Source organism: Tamandua tetradactyla, chromosome 2 (genome assembly GCF_023851605.1).
Source record: "Tamandua tetradactyla isolate mTamTet1 chromosome 2, mTamTet1.pri, whole genome shotgun sequence".
NCBI lineage: Eukaryota > Metazoa > Chordata > Mammalia > Pilosa > Myrmecophagidae > Tamandua > Tamandua tetradactyla.
In genome coordinates, this window is record NC_135328.1 from 139638919 (window position 1) to 139656933 (window position 18015).

At 50.2% G+C, this 18015-nt stretch overlaps 1 long non-coding RNA gene and 1 other non-coding gene across 4 annotated transcripts in view; one reads left to right on the plus strand and one right to left on the minus strand.

Annotated features, from left to right (window-relative positions):
* Nucleotides 1–18015, minus strand: part of LOC143673993 (uncharacterized) — a 61471-nt gene that overhangs the window by 24282 nt on the left and 19174 nt on the right. The window contains exon 3 of one of the 3 annotated variants that reach the window (XR_013170814.1): nt 11058–11317. The exons of the other annotated variants lie outside the window; for them this stretch is intronic. This is a non-coding gene — a long non-coding RNA (uncharacterized LOC143673993). Of the gene's footprint in view, nt 1–11057; nt 11318–18015 lie in introns of those variants that run through there. 3 annotated transcript variants of the gene reach the window in all.
* LOC143675156 (5S ribosomal RNA) lies at nt 5613–5731 on the plus strand. Its single transcript, XR_013171400.1, has one exon. It is a non-coding gene; the product is annotated as a 5S ribosomal RNA (ribosomal RNA).

Sequence of the window (18015 nt, forward strand, 5' to 3'; positions counted from 1 at the left end):
AGGGCCAGGGCCAGGGTTGGGACAGGGGAAGGGGCAAGGGCAGGGCAGGGGCAGGGATAGGGATAGGGATAGGGCAGGGCCAGGTGCATGATCAGGGCCAGGGTTGGGAAAGGGGCAGGGACAGGGCCAAGGGCTGTGGCAGGGTCAGGGCCAGTGCCAGGGGCTTTGGTAGGGAGAGGGGCAGGGCAGAGGCAGGGCAAGGGCAGGGTCAGCGATAGGGCAGGGGCATGGCAGGGCCTGGGTCACAGTCAAGGCCTGGGGCTGGGGCAGGGGAATGGCAGGGGTAGGCAGCGTCAGGGTCAGCTGCTGAGACAGGGCCAAGGGCAGTGCCCAGGCTAGGGGCAGGGCCAGGGGCAGGGTCAATTGCAGGGGCAAGGCCAGGGACCAGGACAGGGGAAGGGCCGAGGGTTGCAGCAGGGGCAGTGGCAGGGCCAGGGGATGGGTTAGGGCCAGGGGTAGGCGCAGGGCTGGGTAGGGAGAGGCGCAGGGCCAGGGGTAGGGCCAGGGCAGTGGCAGGGGCAGGGGCAAGGCCAGGGGCAGGGACAGGAGCAGGGAGAGGGGCAGGGACAGGGCAGTGGCAGGGTCAGTCCAGGGGCATGGCAGGGCCAGGGTCACAGTCAGGGCCAGGGACAGGGCAGGGGCAGTGGCAGGGGCATGGCAGGGATAGAGCAAGGGCAGGGTCAGTTGCTGGGGCAGGGCCAGGGGCAGGGGTTGGGGTAGGGCCAAGGGGAGGCTCAGGGTAGGGTAGGGAAATGGGCAGGATCAGGGGTAGAGCCAGCGGCAGGGTCAGGGCCAGGGGTAGGGCCTGGGGTAGGGCCAGGGCAGTGACAGGGGCAGGGGCATGGGCAGGGGAACTTGCTAAGCCAGGGCCAGGGGCAGGGGCTGAGGCAGGGTCAGGGCAAGGCCATTGGAAGGGACTTGGCAGGGACAGGTGCAGGGGCGGGGGCAGGGTCAGGGGCGGGGTCAGGGGCAGGGGCAGGGGCAGGGACTGGGACAAGCTCAGGGGTAGGGGCAGAGGTATGGGCAGGGCCAGGGGCTGCGATAGGGGCAGGGTCATGGGCATGGCTAGGCCAGGGGCAGAGCTAGGGCCAGGTCCTGGGACAGGGCCATGGCCAGGTCTGGGGTAGGGGCTGGGGCAGGGCAAGGGCAGGGGCATGGGCTGGGGCATGGGCAGGGACTTGGCCAGGGGCTAGGGCAGGTCCAGGGGCTGGGTCACGGTCAGGTGCAGGGGCAGGGCAGGAGCAAGGGCAGGGCCTGGGGCTGGGGGAGGCGCAGGGTCAGGGGTAGGGTGGGGCAAGGGATGGGCCATGGCCAGGTTTGGGTTAGTGACTAGTGCAGGGCGAGGGCCAGGGCCTGAGACAGGCCCAAGGGCAGGGCCAGGGCCAGGGGCAGGGGCAGGGGAAGGGGTATGGCAGGGTAGGGGCAGGGGCTTAGCAGGGCCAGGGCCAGGGGCTGGGGTAGGGACAGGGCCAGGGGCAAGGCCGGAGGCAGGGACAGAGGCAGGAGGAGCAATAGCAAACCCAGGGGCAGGGCAGGGGTGGAGGCAGGGCAGGGTCAGGACAGGGTCATCACCAGGCACAGGGGCAGGGGCAGGGCCAAGGGCAGGGGCAGGGGCTGGGGCAGTGCCAGGGTCAGAGGCAAGGGTAGGGGCAGGGCCAGGCGCTTGGCAGGTACCAGGCAGGAGAAAAGGCAAGCCCAGGGGCAGGGGCAGGGCCAGGGGCTGGGGCAGGGGCAGGGGCAGAGGCAGGGGCAGGACCAGGGGCTTCGCAGGGTTGGGACAGGGTCATGACCAGGTACAGGGGCAGGGCCAGGGCCAGGACCTGGGTCAGGGCCAGGGGCAGGGCCAGGGGCTGGAGCAGGGCATTGTCAAGGGCACAGGCTGGGGCAGGGGCAGGAGCCTGAGCAGGGCAGAGGGAGGGCCAGGGGCAAGGCCAGGGGCAGGGACAGCGGCAGGGGCCTGGTCATGGTCAGGACAAGGGGTAGGGGCAGGGCCGAGGTCTGCGGCAGAGGCACAGACAGGGCCAGGGACTGGGATAGGGGAAGGGCCAGGGTCAGGACAGGCAGGGTCAGGGACAGGGTAGGGGTATGGTAGGGCCAGTGGCAGCCGCAGGGCCAGGTGTTGGGGCAGGGACAGAGGCATGGCAGGGGCAGGGTCATGGCTGGGGCAGGACCAGGGTCAGGGACAGGGACGGGGCAGCGGCAGGTCAAGGGCCAGGCAGGGGCACAGCCAGGAGATGGAGCATGGGCAATGGTAGGGCAGGGCCAGAACCAGAACCAGGGCCAGGGGCAGGGGCTGGGGCAGAAGCATAGGCAGGGGCAGGGCAGGGGCAGTGGCACGGGCTTGGCTGGGCCAGGGTCAGAAGCAGGACAAGGGGCTGGAGCTGGGGTAGCTCCACGGGCATGGCGGGCCAAGGGCAGAGGCAGTGCCAGAGGCATGGCCAGGGGCCTGGACAGGGGCAGGGCATAGGGCAGGGCTAGGGACTGGTACAGGGGCCAAGGCAGGGCCAGGGGTTGGTGCAGGGTAGAGGCAGGGGCAGTACCAGGGGCAGGCCCAGGGTCTGGGGCAGGGCCAGGGGCATGGCCGGGGCAGGGCATGGTGAGGTGCAGTGATTGAGGCAGGGCCAGGGCTAGGGGCTGAGGTAGGAACTGGAGCAGGGCCAGGGCCAGGACATGGGGTAGGCCCAGGGACAGGGGCAGGGGTAGGGGCAGGGCCAGGGGCTGGGTTAGGGCCAGGGGCAAGGGCAGGGCAAGAGAAGTTGCAGGGCCAGGGGCAGTGGCATGGCCATTGGCAGGACCACGGGCTTGGGAAGTGGCAGGGGCTTGGCAATGACAGGGGCAGGGGCAGGAGAAGGGTCAAGGACTGGGACAGGAGTAGGGGCTGGGGCAGGGCCATGCCTGAGGTAGGGGCAGGGACTGGGGTACGGCCAGGGGCAGGGGCAGGGCAGGATAGGGACTTGGGCAGGGCCAGGGCCAGGGGCTGGGGCAGGGACAGAGCAGGGTAAGGGGCTGGGCCAGGGGAAGGGGAAAGGCCAGGGGCAGGGGCAGGGTCAGGCTAGGGTCGGGGCAGGGTCATAACCAGGTGCAGGGGCAGGGCCAGGGCCAGGGCCTAGGACAGGGGTAGGGGAAGGGCCAGGGGCTGGGAAAGGGCAGGGGCAGGGCCAGGCCCAGGGGCAGGGGCTGGGGCAGGGGCAGGGCCAGGGTCTGGGGCAGGGGTAGGGGCAGGGCGAGGGGCAGGGGCAGGGGCAGGGCCAGGTGCTGGTTTAGGGCCAGTGATCGGGCCAGGGACTTGGGCAGTGGCAGGGCAGTAGCAGGCGCTGGGGTAGGGTAGGGGCAGGGGAGGGGCATGGGTATGGGCATGGCAAGGGCAGGGGCAATGGCAGTGGCTTGGCAGGGCCAGGGGCAGGGGCAGGGCAGGGACAGTGCAGGTGCAGGGGAAGGACCAGGGGCGGGGCTAGGCACTTGGGCAGGGCAGTGACAGGACCAGGGGTGGTGGGAGGGACAGGGACAGGGGCTGGGGTAGGGGCAGGGGCAGGGCCAGGAGCTGGGTAGGGCCAGAGGCAGGGCCAGGAGCTGGGGCAGGGCCAGGGGCTGCGACAGGGGCAGGTCCAGGACCAGGGGCAGGGGAAGTGCCAGGGTAGGTTCATGGGGATTTGCAGGGCCAAGGGCTGGGCCAGGGGCAGGGGCAGGGCCTGGGGCAGGGGAAGGGGCAGAGGAAGGGGCAGGGCTAGGGTCATGGGAGGGGCAGGAACAGGGTCAGGGACAGGACCAGTGGCTGAAGCAGGGGCAGAGACGGGCAGCGGCTGAGGCAGTGGCTGGGGCAGGTCCAGAGGCAGAGGCAGGACAGGGGCAGGGCAGTGGCAGTGGCTGGGGCAGAGGCAGGGACAGGGGCTGGTGCAGGGTCAGGGGCAAGGGCAGGGCCAAGGCCAGGGACTGGGTTAGGGGCAGGGCCAGGGCCAGGTGCCTCGGCATGCCCAGGAGCAGTGCCAGTGTCAGGGTCAGGGGCAGGGCCAAGGGCAGGGCCAGCGGCTGGGATAGGGCCAGGGGCATAGCAAGCAGCAGGGCCAGGGGCAAAGGCAGGTGCAGGGGCTGAGGCAGGGGCTGGGACTGGGGCAGTGGCAGGGTCAGGGTCAGGACCAGGGGCTGGGGCAGGGAAAGGGGCAGGGGAAGGGGCTGAGGCAGGGGCTGGGGAAGGGGCTGAGGCAGGGGCTGGGGCAGGGCCAGGGGCAGCGGAAGGGCCTAGGGCTGGTGCAGGGGCAGGGCACGGGGCAGGGCTAGGGTCAGGGCCAGGGGCCTGGGCAGGGGCAGGGCACGAGGCAGGGCCAGGGGCTGGTGCAGGGACAGGGGAGGGTCAGAAGCAGAGGCAGGGCCAGGATCTGGAGCAGGACCAGGGGCATGGCAGGAGCAGGGCAGTGTCGGGGCAGTGATTGAGGCAGGGCCAGGGCCAGGGGCTGAGGTAGGAACTGGGGCAGGGCCAGGGCCAGGAGCTAGGGCAGGCCCAGGGGCAGGAGCAGGGGCTGGGGCAGGGCCAGGGGCTGGGGCAGGGCCAGGGGCTGGGTTAGGGCCAGGGGCAAGGGTAGGGCAAGGGAAGTTGCAGTGCAGGGGCAGGGACATGGCCATTGGCAAGACCATGGGCTGGGGCAGTGGCAGGAGCTTGGCAGGGGCAGGGGAAGGGTCAAGGCCTGGGACAGGGGCAGGGCCTGGAGTAGGGACAGGGGCAGGGGCTGGGGCAGGGCAAGGGGCTGGGGGAGGGTCAGGGGGCGGGGCATGACCGGGCCAGGGGCAGAGTTAGGGCCAGGGCCAGGGGCTGGGGCAGGGGCAGGGCCGGGTTCAGGTTTAGGGCCAGGGATCGGGCCAGGGACTTGGGGAGGGGCAGGGGCAGGGGCAGGGGCAGGTCCAGGGGCAAGGGCAGGGGTGCGGCCAGGTTCAGGGGCAGTTTCAGAGCCAGGGGCAGGGCCAGGGTCTGTGGCAGGGTCAGGGTCAGGACCAGGGGCTGGGGCAGGGACAGGGGCAGGGGAAGTGGCTGAGGCAGGTGCTGGGGCAGGGGCAGGGACAGGGACAGGGGCTGGTAGAGGGCCAGGGGCAGGGGCAAGGCAGGGTAGGGATAAAAGGGGCGGGAAGGGCCGTCGAGGGGACGGAGCGAGGCCACCAGCTGGGGCAGAAGACGTGCCTGTGGACTGGGCGAGCCAGCAGGCCTCGGGCGCCTCCCTCCCCCATGGCCCGGCCTGGGTTGGCCGCGCTCAGGCAAGTCCACGGGGTCGGCGGGCCCCTTACGCGCCCTGGGAGGCACGTGGGCCCCCTGCGAGGAAGGGCGGGGTGGGGCCGCCCGGCCGCTCGCTGGACAGGCGAGCCGCCAGGGGCCGCAGGCCGTTCCGGCGGGGGAGGGGCTTGGGGGAAAGCGGGACCCCGGCAGCGGCGAGCAAGTGGGGTGGGAGCCGGGGTGGGGCTGCGTCGCGAGGAGGGGCCGGGGGAGACACTCCGGGGACCGAACCGGGCTGGGCGGCGCCACGGGTCGCAGGGCGCCGCCTCCTGGGGACGCGCGGAGCCGCGGTGCAGGTCCCGCAGCCAGCCCTCGGCAGCGCAGGCTCTTGGGGCCGGCGGTGGCAGCGGCCCACGTCTACGGCCATACCACCCTGAACGCGCCCGATCTCGTCTGATCTCGGAAGCTAAGCAGGGTCGGGCCTGGTTAGTACTTGGATGGGAGACCGCCTGGGAATACCGGGTGCTGTAGGCTTTTGCCGTGCGCACTTCTAGTCCTGGCGCCTCCCGCTCTCCTCCTTTTGGCCTCCGCCCCCCGTGGCGCCCCAGCTGGCCGGGCGCTTGGCTGCGTCCCGGGGCCGCCCACGTCCCTCGCGGGCGTCCCTCGCCTCGAGGCCGAGACCCCCTTAACCCGCTGGACCCCTTCTCGCCCGTCGTGCCCTTGCCGGACGAGTTCGCCCCTGCCTGGCCCCAAACGGTGCCCGACAGAGGGCGCTCCCGCCTTGCCGCCCCGGCCGTCAGAGGCCGGCATGGCTGCCTTCCCCTGCCTGGCACCGCTGCCTTGGCACCGGGACGCCGTGCCACGGACTTGTCCTGTACTCCCGGCCCCAGGGGGCCAGACCCACCCGGCCACCCCCTCCGGCTCCTTGAGGTCCCTTCCTTAGGGGCGCCTGCTCTCCAGGAACCCATCCAGCGCATTCGGCCCCCTCCGGGACCCCCCTGCTGACCAAGGCCAGGCCACCAGGGAGCCCGGTGGGAGAAGGACGAACGGACGGGCGGGCGGCCAGAAGCATGGCAGGGAACCCATCCTGCCCGGAAAACGCCCCCACCCCCACCCACCTTCGGGTGCCCGCCCTCCGGCCCGGCCCCGCCCCGCCGCGGCCCGCCCAACCCCACCACGCCCCACCCCACCCCACCCCATCTCACCCCAGAGGCCGTCCGGGCGCCCGGCGGGCCGAGGGCTTGCGGGGTGCGAGGTCGCTGGGGGCAGCTTGCGCCGCCGACCACCGCTCCAAAGCCAGAGGCCGCAGCCTCGGCGCCCCGGGGTCCACCGGAGGCCGGAGCTGTGCGAGAGGCCCCGCACACCGCAGCCCCGGCGGGCGTCGTCCGGGTGGCGGCCGCGCCAAGGGACTCCGGTCGGTGGGCTCCAGAGCTGCGCCTCCCCTAACGGATCCCCGACACCGATGCCCGTGGGCACCCCATCCTGCCCGAAAATTCGATTAATGGGTATAGATATGTGAATGGTGTAGGAGCTCAAACCAAAACCTAGAAATGACTGATTTAATCTTAATCCCGTTTGTCATAGCCATGTCTTCTAATCACTTTTTTTTGAGAGTTTCATTCCCAAGGGAGTTGGATTTGTAACTACCTTAGGAGAGGGTGTGAAACTGGATTAGCTGGAGACATAGCTCACCCTTTCTAGATGTGTGGATTTCTTTCCTGGAATTCTATACAAGAGGAAACATATTGTAGAAAATGGAGATTCGGAGGGAGTAGAGAACGACAACAGAAAGCTGCAGAACCGCAAGGCAGAGATTCCACCAGCGAGCAACTTTGGAGGTGAAGAAGGAAAATGCCTCCCAGGAAGCTTCATAAAGTAGAAAACCTGGAGGGGAAGCTAATAGATGCGGTGTTCACCATGTGGTTTTCCACTTGAGATAGAAAACCTGAACTTCATGGGCCTTCTTGAACCAAGGTATCTCTCCCTGGATGTCTTAGGTTGGAGGTTTCTATAGTCTTCCTTTAATTAGGACATTTTCATGGTCTTAGAGCTGCAAACTAGCAGGTTATTGAATTCCCCTTTTTAAAAAAAGCCATTCCATTTCTAGTATATTACATCCCGGCAGTCACCAAACTAGAACAAGGTTTTGGTTAGGTTTACATTAATTTTGGGGTTTATGTTTATGGTTATAGGTGGTGGGAGAATTTGGAGTTATAGTTTTGTATAGGATAAGAGTTAACGTTAGAACTGATTTTATTTGTTGCTCTAGTTTTCTACCTGTTGGAATACAATACACCAGAAATGGAACAGCTTTTAAAAGGGGGATTTATTTAGTTGCAAGTTTACAATTCTAAGGCCATGAAAATGTCCTAATTAAAGCAAGTCTATAGAAATGTCTAATCTAAGGCACCAAAAAGAAGTTACCTTTACTCAAGAAAGGCCAATGAAGCTCAGGGTTTCTCTCTGAACTGGAAAGTCACATGGCAAACCTGGCAGCATCTGCTAACTTTCTCTCTAGGTTCCTCATTTCATGAAGCTCCCCGGGGGATGTTTTCCAAAGGTCTCTGGCTGCATGGGTTCTTGTGGCTCTAATAAAGGGACTCTCTCCAAAATGTTTTCCTCTTTTAAAGGGTCCCAGTAAACTAATCCAGACCCACCTGGAATGGATGGAATCACATCTCTATCTAATGAAAGGTTTATACCCACAATAGGGTGAGCCACATCGCTGTGGAAATAATCTAATCAAGTCTCCAGCCTATAGTGCTGAATAGGAATTAAAAGAATTCTCAAGATTGGTTTAGGATTAAGATGTGGCTTTCCCAGGTTACATAAATCCTTTCAAATCAGTGCAGTTGTGTATAGAATTATGTTTTTATTAGCAATTATGATTGGGTTTGGGTTAGGTTAAGTGTTAACTTTAAGGTTAGCGATGGTTTAGGATCAGGGGTTAGATAATCATTAATGTGAGAGTTCAGTTTAATTATGTTAAAGATTGCATTCAGGTTGTGGTTTGGGTTAATGGGCATGGTTAGAAATAGGTTTAGTTAAAGTTAGGTTTAGATTAGGCTTAGTGGCTAGCATCTCAGTTTAGTTTAGGTTTATGGTTTATGATGGGTGTTAGGTTTAGAAATAAAGGTTTTGTTATGGTTAGTGTTGGGTTTGGAGTTAGGATGTAAGATGGTATTAAGGGTAAGGTAAGTATTACTTTTATGTTTAAGGTTGGGGTGGCTGAGTTAGAGTTTGTTTTAAGGTTAATGTTAGAGTTAGGTTTAGGGTTAGGTGTTGGGTTTAGGGTTTGGATTAGATAGGGTTTTGTTAAGGATGTGTTAGGGTTAGTGTTAAGTATAGGGTTTATGTTTAAGATTAGATTACGGAAAAGACTAGGGTTAAATCTAGATTATGGTTATGTATTGTGTATGGTCACATTTATGTTAGGTTTAGGATTAGGGTTATAGTTTTGTTAAGAGTAATGTTAATGTTAGCGTTAAGTTTAAGTTTAGTGTTAATGTTGAGTTAAGGTTATTGGATAGGATTAAATTAGGTTAAGGTTAGGTTTAGGGTAAAGGGCTGTGGTTTCAGTTAAAGTTGGGGTTAGTGTTTGATTAATGGATTAAGTTTAGTGTTTGGTTTATATTAATTAATGTTAGAGTTACAGTTAGTGTAAGAGTAAATGTTTAAGTTTTAAGTCAGTTTTAGGGTTAGGATTAGCTCAGAGTAAGGGTTGATGTTAGTGTTACAGTCAAGATTATCCCTGGAGTGAAGGTTAAGGTTAACTTTAGATTTGGAGATAGTGCTTGGGATAGGCTTAAGACTGACAGGATTCAGTTAGGTTTGGATTTAAGAAAAAGTTATCTGAAAGGTAAGGTTAGGCTTAATGTTAGGGTACATTGAAGATTATGTTTATGGTTACAGTTAGGATTAGGATCAGTAATAATGTTAGTGTAGGTGTTACAGTTAGGGTAAGGTTGAGGTTAGGGTTTAGGTTAGGGTTAGTGATAACTTTAAGGTTAGCGATAGTTTAGGATCAGGGGTTAGATAATCATTAATGTTAGAGTTCAGGTACAGTGTACAGGTTATGGCTGGGATTAGATATAGGGTTATCATTAGGAACTTAGGTTGCGGTTTCATTTAGGTTTAGAATTAGTGTTAGTGTTAGGGTTGAAATCAGTTTTCAGTTAGTGTTTTAATTAGGTATAAGGTTTGGTGGGGTTAAGATTATGTTAATGGCAAATTAGAATTAGGATTAGTGTAGGGTTAGGATTGGGATTAGTATTAGAGTTAGTGTTTGATTTGGGATTAGGATTTGGGTTATTGCTATGATTAGGGCTATGGTTATAATTAGGATTTAGGGTTAGGTTTAGAATAAAGTTTTGTTTAGTGCTATGCTTGTTTTTGTTAGGGTAAATTTGGTGGTAGGTTTAAGGGGCAGGGTGAAGTTTAGATTTTGGTATAGGTTGACTGTTAGAATTATGTTAATGGTTAGGTTAAGATTAGTTGTATTGTAAGATTTAGGGTTTGAGTTTGAGAATGTTATACTTAGATATAGCTTTAAGGTTAGAGGTAGGTTTAGATTTTGTGTTATATTTTAGAAAAGGTTAATGTTAGAGTTAGGTAGGTTTAGCATTAAGCTTAAGCTTAAATTATAGGGAATGTTTGTGTTAGTGTTGATCATAAGTTTAGAGTTAAAAGTTAAAGTTAGTGTTAGAATTAGGGTTTGCATTAGGATTTCATTATGCATAAAATTGGAGTTAGGGTTAGAATTAAGAATTTATGTTAGGCTTCAGTTTAGGAATAGGGGTAGGTTTAGGGACAAGATTACAGTTAGGGTTAGGGTTAGTGTTTATGTTAAGTTTAGATTTAGGGGTTAAGATCATGGTAGTGTTTGATCAGGATTAGAGTCAGTTTAGGATTAGGTTTATCATTGCAATTAAGGGTTATGATTTGTTTTACAATTCATTTTAGAGATAAGATTGAGATTTAGAGTTAGGGATATTAAGGGTGAGTTTATGGTTAGGTTGTTGTCAGCGGTAGATTTACACTTTGGGATTAGAATTATTAGGGTTATGGATATTGTGAGGTTTTATGTCAGGGTTTGGTTAGGGTTAGGTTTAGTGGTTAGGATATGCATTATTTTAAATTTATACTTAAAGTTAGGGACTATGTAAAGACTAAAGATAAGATTAGAGATCGTGTAGATTTATAGTCATGATTTAGTATTTAGTATTGTTTAGGCTTAGGAATTAGTGTTTTGTTTAGTGTTAGGATAGGTTCAGGCTTAGGGTTAGTGTTAAGAATAGTGTCGGGTTAGGGAAAGGGTTTGCTTAGGGTTTTTTCATGGTAAAGTTTCAGTTAGATTTAGGGGTTATAGTTAGAGATAGGTTTAGAGTTAGTTTAAATGTAAGATTATTGTCATGGTTAGGGACAGGTGTCAACTTGGCCAAGTTGTGGTACCTGTTCATCTGATGGGCAAGCGCTGGCCTGTCTGTTGCAATGAGGACATTTCATAGGATTAGGTCATGATCACGTCAGCTACATCCACAGCTGATTCCATTTGTAATCAGCCAAAGGGGAGTGTCTTCTGCAATTAGTGATGCTAAATCCAATCATGGGAAGCCTTTTAAGGAGGACTCAGAGGAGACAGGTTGCATTCCTGCTTTGGCTGGTGAGCCTGTCCTGTGGAGTTCATCCAGGCCATCCATTGGAGTCGTCGGCTTCGCAGCCTGCCCTGTGGATTTTGGACTCTGCATTCCTACGGTCACGTGAGACACTTTCATAAATTTTATATTTGCAAGTGTTCCCTGTTGATTCTGTTTCTCTAGAGAACCCTAACTAATACCATTATATTGAAGGTATAGTTTGGATATGGGAAAGTGGTTGTGTGGGAAGCTTCAGGAATCAGTTCCTCCATCAAAACAATTGTGAACTGGCACTTTAAAACTCCACTTTGAAACTCCACTTGGACAACACTGTGCAGCATCCAGGGAGGAGTGAGAGGAAGAGGCTGGTAAATTCCATAAAAACTGGTGAGTTTCACTTGCCTTCAGCAGCTGCCATCACCTTTTACTCCAACTTCATGGCAGGCAGCAATGGGGACTGGAGCTCTGGCTCTGGCTTAGCTTGCTGATGCCAGGGTAGGAAATAAAAAAAAAAAAACTCTAGTCCTCCAAACTCCAGGGATGTCTGGTCTGATCCCACATCTCTCCATTTGATCAGCTCCTTCAGATGACTAGAAGCCATTCTGAGAGGGACCATTGTTCCAATCTCCCTGGAACAAAGCCTGCAGAAGAATCTTAAATACAGCCGCTTCTTCAAAACTATGGAAAACAGTTAAAGGACTGTGTTCTAGTTTGCTAGCTGCCGGAATGCAATATACCAGAAACGGAATGGCTTTTAAAAGACGGAATTTAATGAGTTGCTAGTTTACAGTTCTAAGGCTGAGAAAATGTTCCCAATTAAAACAAGTCTGTAGAAATGTCCAATCTAAGGCATCCATCAAGGGAAAGATACCATGGTTCAAGAGGGCCAGTTAAGTTCGGGGTTTCTCTCTCAAGTGAGAAGGCACATGGTGAACACAGTCAGGGCTTCTGTCTCAGCTGGAAGGGCACATGGTGAACACAGTATCACCTGCTAGCTTTCACTCGTGGCTTCCTATTTCATGAAGCTCCCCGGGAGGCCTTTTCCTTCTTCATCTCCAAAGGTCGCTGGCTCATGGACTCTGCTTTGTGGTGCTGCAGCATACTCTGCTCTCTCTGAATCTCCTTCATTCTCCAAAATGTTTCCTCTTTTATAGAACTCCAGAAACTAATCAAGACCTACCCAAACGAGTGTAGACATGTCATCACCCAATCCAGCTTAACAACTACTCTCGATTACATCACATCTCCAGGGAGATGATCCAATTACAGTCTCAAACATACACGCTGAATAGGGATTAGAAGAAATGGCTGCCTTTACAAAATGGGATTAGGATTAAAACATGGCTATCTACGGGACACACATCCTTCCAAACTAGCAGAGACTGCATTAGCCTGACAAGTGCTGAGTCAAGAAAATACAGCTTCAGTAACTGAGGCTAAGATGGCTGATTACAAAGAGACTGGGCTCACTTTTCTGCCAGAAAAACAACTAAGAGTCAGGCAGATAGGGTCTTCAACAATGGATCTGGGGCTCTGGAGATCAGGGGACTGCTCTGCAACACCCAAGAAAGTGTGGGATGAAAAGATGGAGAAGCTGTGATAAGAGATCATGAGTAATCCCCTCAGCCCACATCCTCGTTCCTATCCCCCACATTCAGGGCAGAAAATGTCTGATTCTTCAGTCTCTGGTGGGCAGTTCCAGACTGAAAGGGCAGCAGAGGTCCACTTCCCCAAGAACAGAAAGGGACATGATCTAGCACTGTGCTAGTGAATTTGGACTGCTGACACTGGCAGTTTCCACAACCCACACCCAACAGGCCAGGAAAGCACACCCTAAGGAGCAGAATTAAGGAATTTTTAGCTTTTTTTTTTTTTTTTTTTTTACGTAGGCAGGCACTGGGAATCGAACCCGGGTCCTCTGGCATGGCAGGCAAGCATTCTTGCCTGCTGAGTCACCGTGGCCCATTTTTAGCTTCTTTACCTGACCTTCTCTTTGGTGCCCTTTGGAACTAGTGTGTGCTCTCTTTGTGGGTCCCTGGCCCAGCCCTGGTTGGGTAATACTGACAAACCAAGTGTCAAAAAAGAATATCAACACAAATTTAATTAATAACAAAAGCTTTGAGAAGAGAGAGAATCTTACCTTCAGAGAAAACTCAGCAAGATGATCTGATGTCCACACATAAGTAAAAAATGCAAGTCACTTTAAGGAATATATGTCTCAGTCAAAGGAGCAAATCAAAAAGGCAGAGGAGATTTGGAGTCTGGAACAACCAGTCAAAGACGTTCAAACAAATCTCCTAAATCAAGGAGATGGCTAAGGAGATAAAGGATATTAAGCTGATACTAGGGGAGCATAAAGAAGAATTCCATAAGATGCAGAGAAAAATAACATGTTAGGGAAATAAAGTCACAATAGATGAGAATAGAAATACATTAGAGGCATACATCAGCAGATTTGAATAGGCAGAATAAAGGATCTAGAAGAGAGCTAGTAAAGAGGATATCTAAATTCAAACAGAGAAAATACTGGGAAAAATTGAGCATGATCTCTGGGAATTGATTGACAACATGAAGCCACAAACATTCCCATCATGGGTGTCCTAGAAGGAGAAGTGAAGGGAAATAAGCAAAAAGATATTTGAGGAATTAATGGCTGAGAAATCCCCAATGCATATAAAAGGCATTGATATCCAAGTTTGAGAAATGCAACATACTCCAAACTGAATATATCTGAGTAGATCTACTCCAAGACACATACTAATCAGAATGCCAATTACAAAATATAAATAGAGAATTCTGAAAACAGCAAGAGAAAAGTGACACATTACATAAAAAGGATGCCTGATAAAACTAAGTGCTAATATCACATCAGAAACCATGGACTAAAGAAGGCGGTGGTATTATATATTCAAGATACTGAAAGAGAAAAACTGCCAGTCAAGAATTCTCTGTCTGGCAAAACTGCTTTTCAAAAATGTGAGAAAGGGAGTGCACTGGTAGTTCAGTGGTTAGAACACACGCCTTCCATGCAGGAGACCCAGGTTCGATTCATGGTCAATGCAACACCACCCCCCCCCCCCCAAAAAAAAGGGCAGGCCACTGTGGCTCAGCAGGCACAGTTCTCACCTGCCATGCCAGAGACCTGGGTTCGATTCCTGGTACCTAACCACGCAAAAAAAAAAAAAAAAAAAAAGAAGAGGAAGAGCAGAAGATTAGAAGCTGAGAGATTCATTAGCAAGAGGCCTGCCCTACAAGAAACAGTAAAAGGAGTCCTGTGGGCTAAAGTGAAAGCATAGGAGAGAGAGGCTTGGAGAAGAGTGTAGTAATAAAGACTTTCAGTAAAGGTAACTAAAAGTGTATATGAAGAGAGAAAAATAAAATGCAACATTTAAAAACCCAAGGATAAAATGGTTGAAGTACTGCAAATACTGTATTTACATGAAATGTCCATGGATGAAACTGCACAATCAAATGACGCATTCTGGAAGAATGCATTAAAAAATATGGGCCATCTTTATGCTACCTATAAGAGACTCACCTCAGACTGAACTATACAAATAGGTTACAAGTAAAAGACTAGAAAAAGATGTCATGCAAAAAAAATCCAATAAAAACTGGAGTAGCTATGCTAATATCAAACAAAATAGACATTAGATGCAAAGCTCTTATAACAGACAAGGAAGTACATTATACATTAATAAAAGGACAACCCACAAAGAAGAGATAACAATCATAAACATATAAGTACCTAACCAGGGTACCCAAAAACAGATAAGGCAAATGGTAGCAAAATTGAAGGGAGAAATAGGCATATCTACAATAATAGTTGGAGACTTCAATAGACCACTAGCATCAATAGATAGAATCTAGACAGAAAATCCATAAGTGCATAAGTGAACTAGAACTAATATACATATACAGAGCAATGCACCCCAGAACAGCAGGATATAATTCTTCTCAAGTGCTCATAAATCATTCACGAGGAGAGACCACATGTTGGGTCACAAAACAGATCTCAATAAATTGAAAAAGCTTGAAATTATACAAAGTACTTTCTCTGATCATAATGGAATGAAGCTGGAAATCAACAAGAGGGAGAGGACTAGAAAATTTAAAAATGCATGGAGATTGAACAGCACACTCTTAAACAACCAGAGGGTTAAAGATGAAATTAGCAAGAGAAATCAGTACATATGTCAAGATGAATGAAAACAAGAATGCAGCACATCAAAATGTGTGGGCTGCAGTGGGGACAGTGCTCAGAGGGAAAGTTAGTTCTAAATGTCGACATTAAAAAGGAAGAAAGAGCTAAAATCAGAGACCTTATTTCACTTGGAGGAACTAGAAATAATAAAAAAATAAATAATAAATAATAAAAGAGGTAATTGAAATTGATAACAAAAAACAGTAGAGAGAATCACTAAAAGTAAAACCTGATTCTTTGAGAAGAGGAACAAAATTGGCAAACCATTAGATAGACTAACAAAAAGAGAAGATGCAAATAAACAAAATCAGAAAAGAGAGGAGGCACATTACTACTGACCCCATAGAAATAAAAATATCCTAAGAGGATACTATAAACAACTGTATGCCAACAAAGTAGACAACTTATATGAAATGAAAAAAATTCTAGAAACATACAAAACAGTCACTTTGGTCCAAAAGAAATAGAAGATCACAGTAAACCTATCATAGGCAAAGTGATTGAAACATCCTCAAAATGTTCTGAACAAAGAAAAGACCAGGACCAGATGGCTTCACACGTGAATTCTACCAATTATTCTAAGAAGAGTTAATGCCAATCCTACTCAAACTCTTCAAAAAAAATGAAGAGGGAACACTACCTAACTCGTTCTATGAAACCAACATTACCCTATTACCAAAACCAGATATTACAAGAAAGGAACATTACAGACCAATCTCTAATGAATAAATGCAAAAATTCTGAACAAAATCGAATCCGTTTGCACAGCATAAGAATTATACACCATGATCAGGTGGGTTTTTTTCCAGGTTTGCAAGAGCAGTTCAGCACAAGAAAATTAAATAAAGCAATACCGCATTAACAAATCAAGGAGAAGAACCACATGATCATATCTTGATTGTTGCAAAAAAGGCATTTGACAAAATCCAACATCTTTTCTTGATAAAAAAGCATTCCAAAAGTTAAGGAAGTTAACTTTCTTAAAATGATAAAGAGGAGATGTGAGAAACACATAGCTAATATAATACTCAAGTGTGAAAGTCTGAAATTTTCTCTCTAAGATCAAGATGCCCACTGTCACTATTGTTATTCAACATTTTACTAGAAGTCGTAGCTTGAGCAAATCAGGAAGGAAAAATAAATAAATGGCATTCAAATCAGAAAGGAATAAGTAAAACTTTCACCATTGCAGATGTCTGATCCTATACATGGAAAGTCCTGAAAAATCGACAGCAAAGCTATTAGACCTACTAAATGAGTTCAACAAAGTGACAGAATATAAGATTAACATGCAAAAAAATCAGTAATGTTTCCCTACGCTAATAATGAGCTATCTGAGGAAGAAATCAGGATAAAAAATTCCATTTTCAGTAGCAACTAAAATAATCCAATAACTATGAATAAACTTAACCGAGAATGTAAAGGACCTATATTCAGAAAACTACAAAGCATTGTGAAAAGAAATCAAAGAAGACCTAAATAAATGGAAGAACATTACATGCTCATAGATTGTGAGAATAAGTATTGTTATGATGTCAATTCTACAAGTTGATTTACAGATTCAATGCGATCCCTTTCAAAGTTCCAGTCTACAGAGAGGCTTGGTTCCAAAATGGTGGCTTAGTGAGGCGAGGAATTTAGTTTGTTCCCCAGAGTAGCTAATAAATAACCAGGAAGAGTACAGAGTAACTGCTGGGATGTAAATAAACAAAATCAGAAATGGAAGAGGAGACATAATAACTGATCCCACAGAAATAAAGGAGGTAATGAGAGAATACTATGAACAACTTTATGCTATTAAACTAGACAATGTAGATGAAATGCACAACTTCCTAGAAAGGCATGAACAACCAACATTGACTCGAGAAGAAATAGATGACCTCAACAAACCAATCACAGGTAAGGAAGTTGAATCAGTCATCAAGAAGCTCTCAAAAAAAAAAAAAAAAAGTCCAGGATGAGATGGCTTTACATGTGAATTCTACCAAACATTCAAGAAAGAATTAGTACCAATCCTGCTTAAACTTTAAAAAAAAACTGAAGAGGAGGGAAGGCAACCTAACATTCTATGAAGCCAACATCACCCTCATACCAAGGCGAGACAATGATACCACAAGAAAAGAAAATCACAGACCAATCTCACTAATGAATATGGATGCAAAATTCCTCAACAAAATTCTTGTAAATTGAATCCAGTAACATATTAAAATAATTATACACCATGACTAAGTAGGATTTATCCCTGGTATGCAAGGATGGTTCAACATAAGAAAATCAATTAATGTAATACACCATATCAACAAATCAAAGCAGAAAAACCATATGATTATCTCGATGGATGCAGAAAAGGCATTTGACAAAATCCAACATCCTTTCCTGATGAAAACACTTCAAAGGATAGGAGTAGAAGGGAACTTCTTCAACATGATAAAGGAAATATATTAAAACCCCACAGCTAATATCCTCAATGTGGAAACATTGAAAGCTTTCCCCCTAAGATCAGGAACAAGACAAAGATGTCCACTATCACCAGTTTTATTCAACATTGTGTTGGAAGTTCTAACCAGAAAAATTAGACAAAAAAAGAAAATACAAGGCATCAAAATTGGAAAGGAAGAAGTAAAACTCTCACTGTTTGCAGATGATATGATACTATATGTCAAAACCCCGAAAAACCCACAGAAAAACTACTAGAGCTAATAAATGAGTACAGCAAAGTGGCAGGTTACAAGATCAATACTAAAAAATCTCTAGTGTTTCTATTTACTAGTAATGAGCAATCTGAGGGGGAAATCAAGAAAAAAATCCATTTACAATTGCAACCAAAAGAATAAAATATTTAGGAATAAATTTAACTAAGGATACAAAAAACCTATGCAATGAAAACTACAAGAAATTGCTAAAATAAATCACAGAAGACCTAAATAAATGGAAGGGCATAGGCGTTCATGGATTGGAAGACTAAATATAGTTAAGAT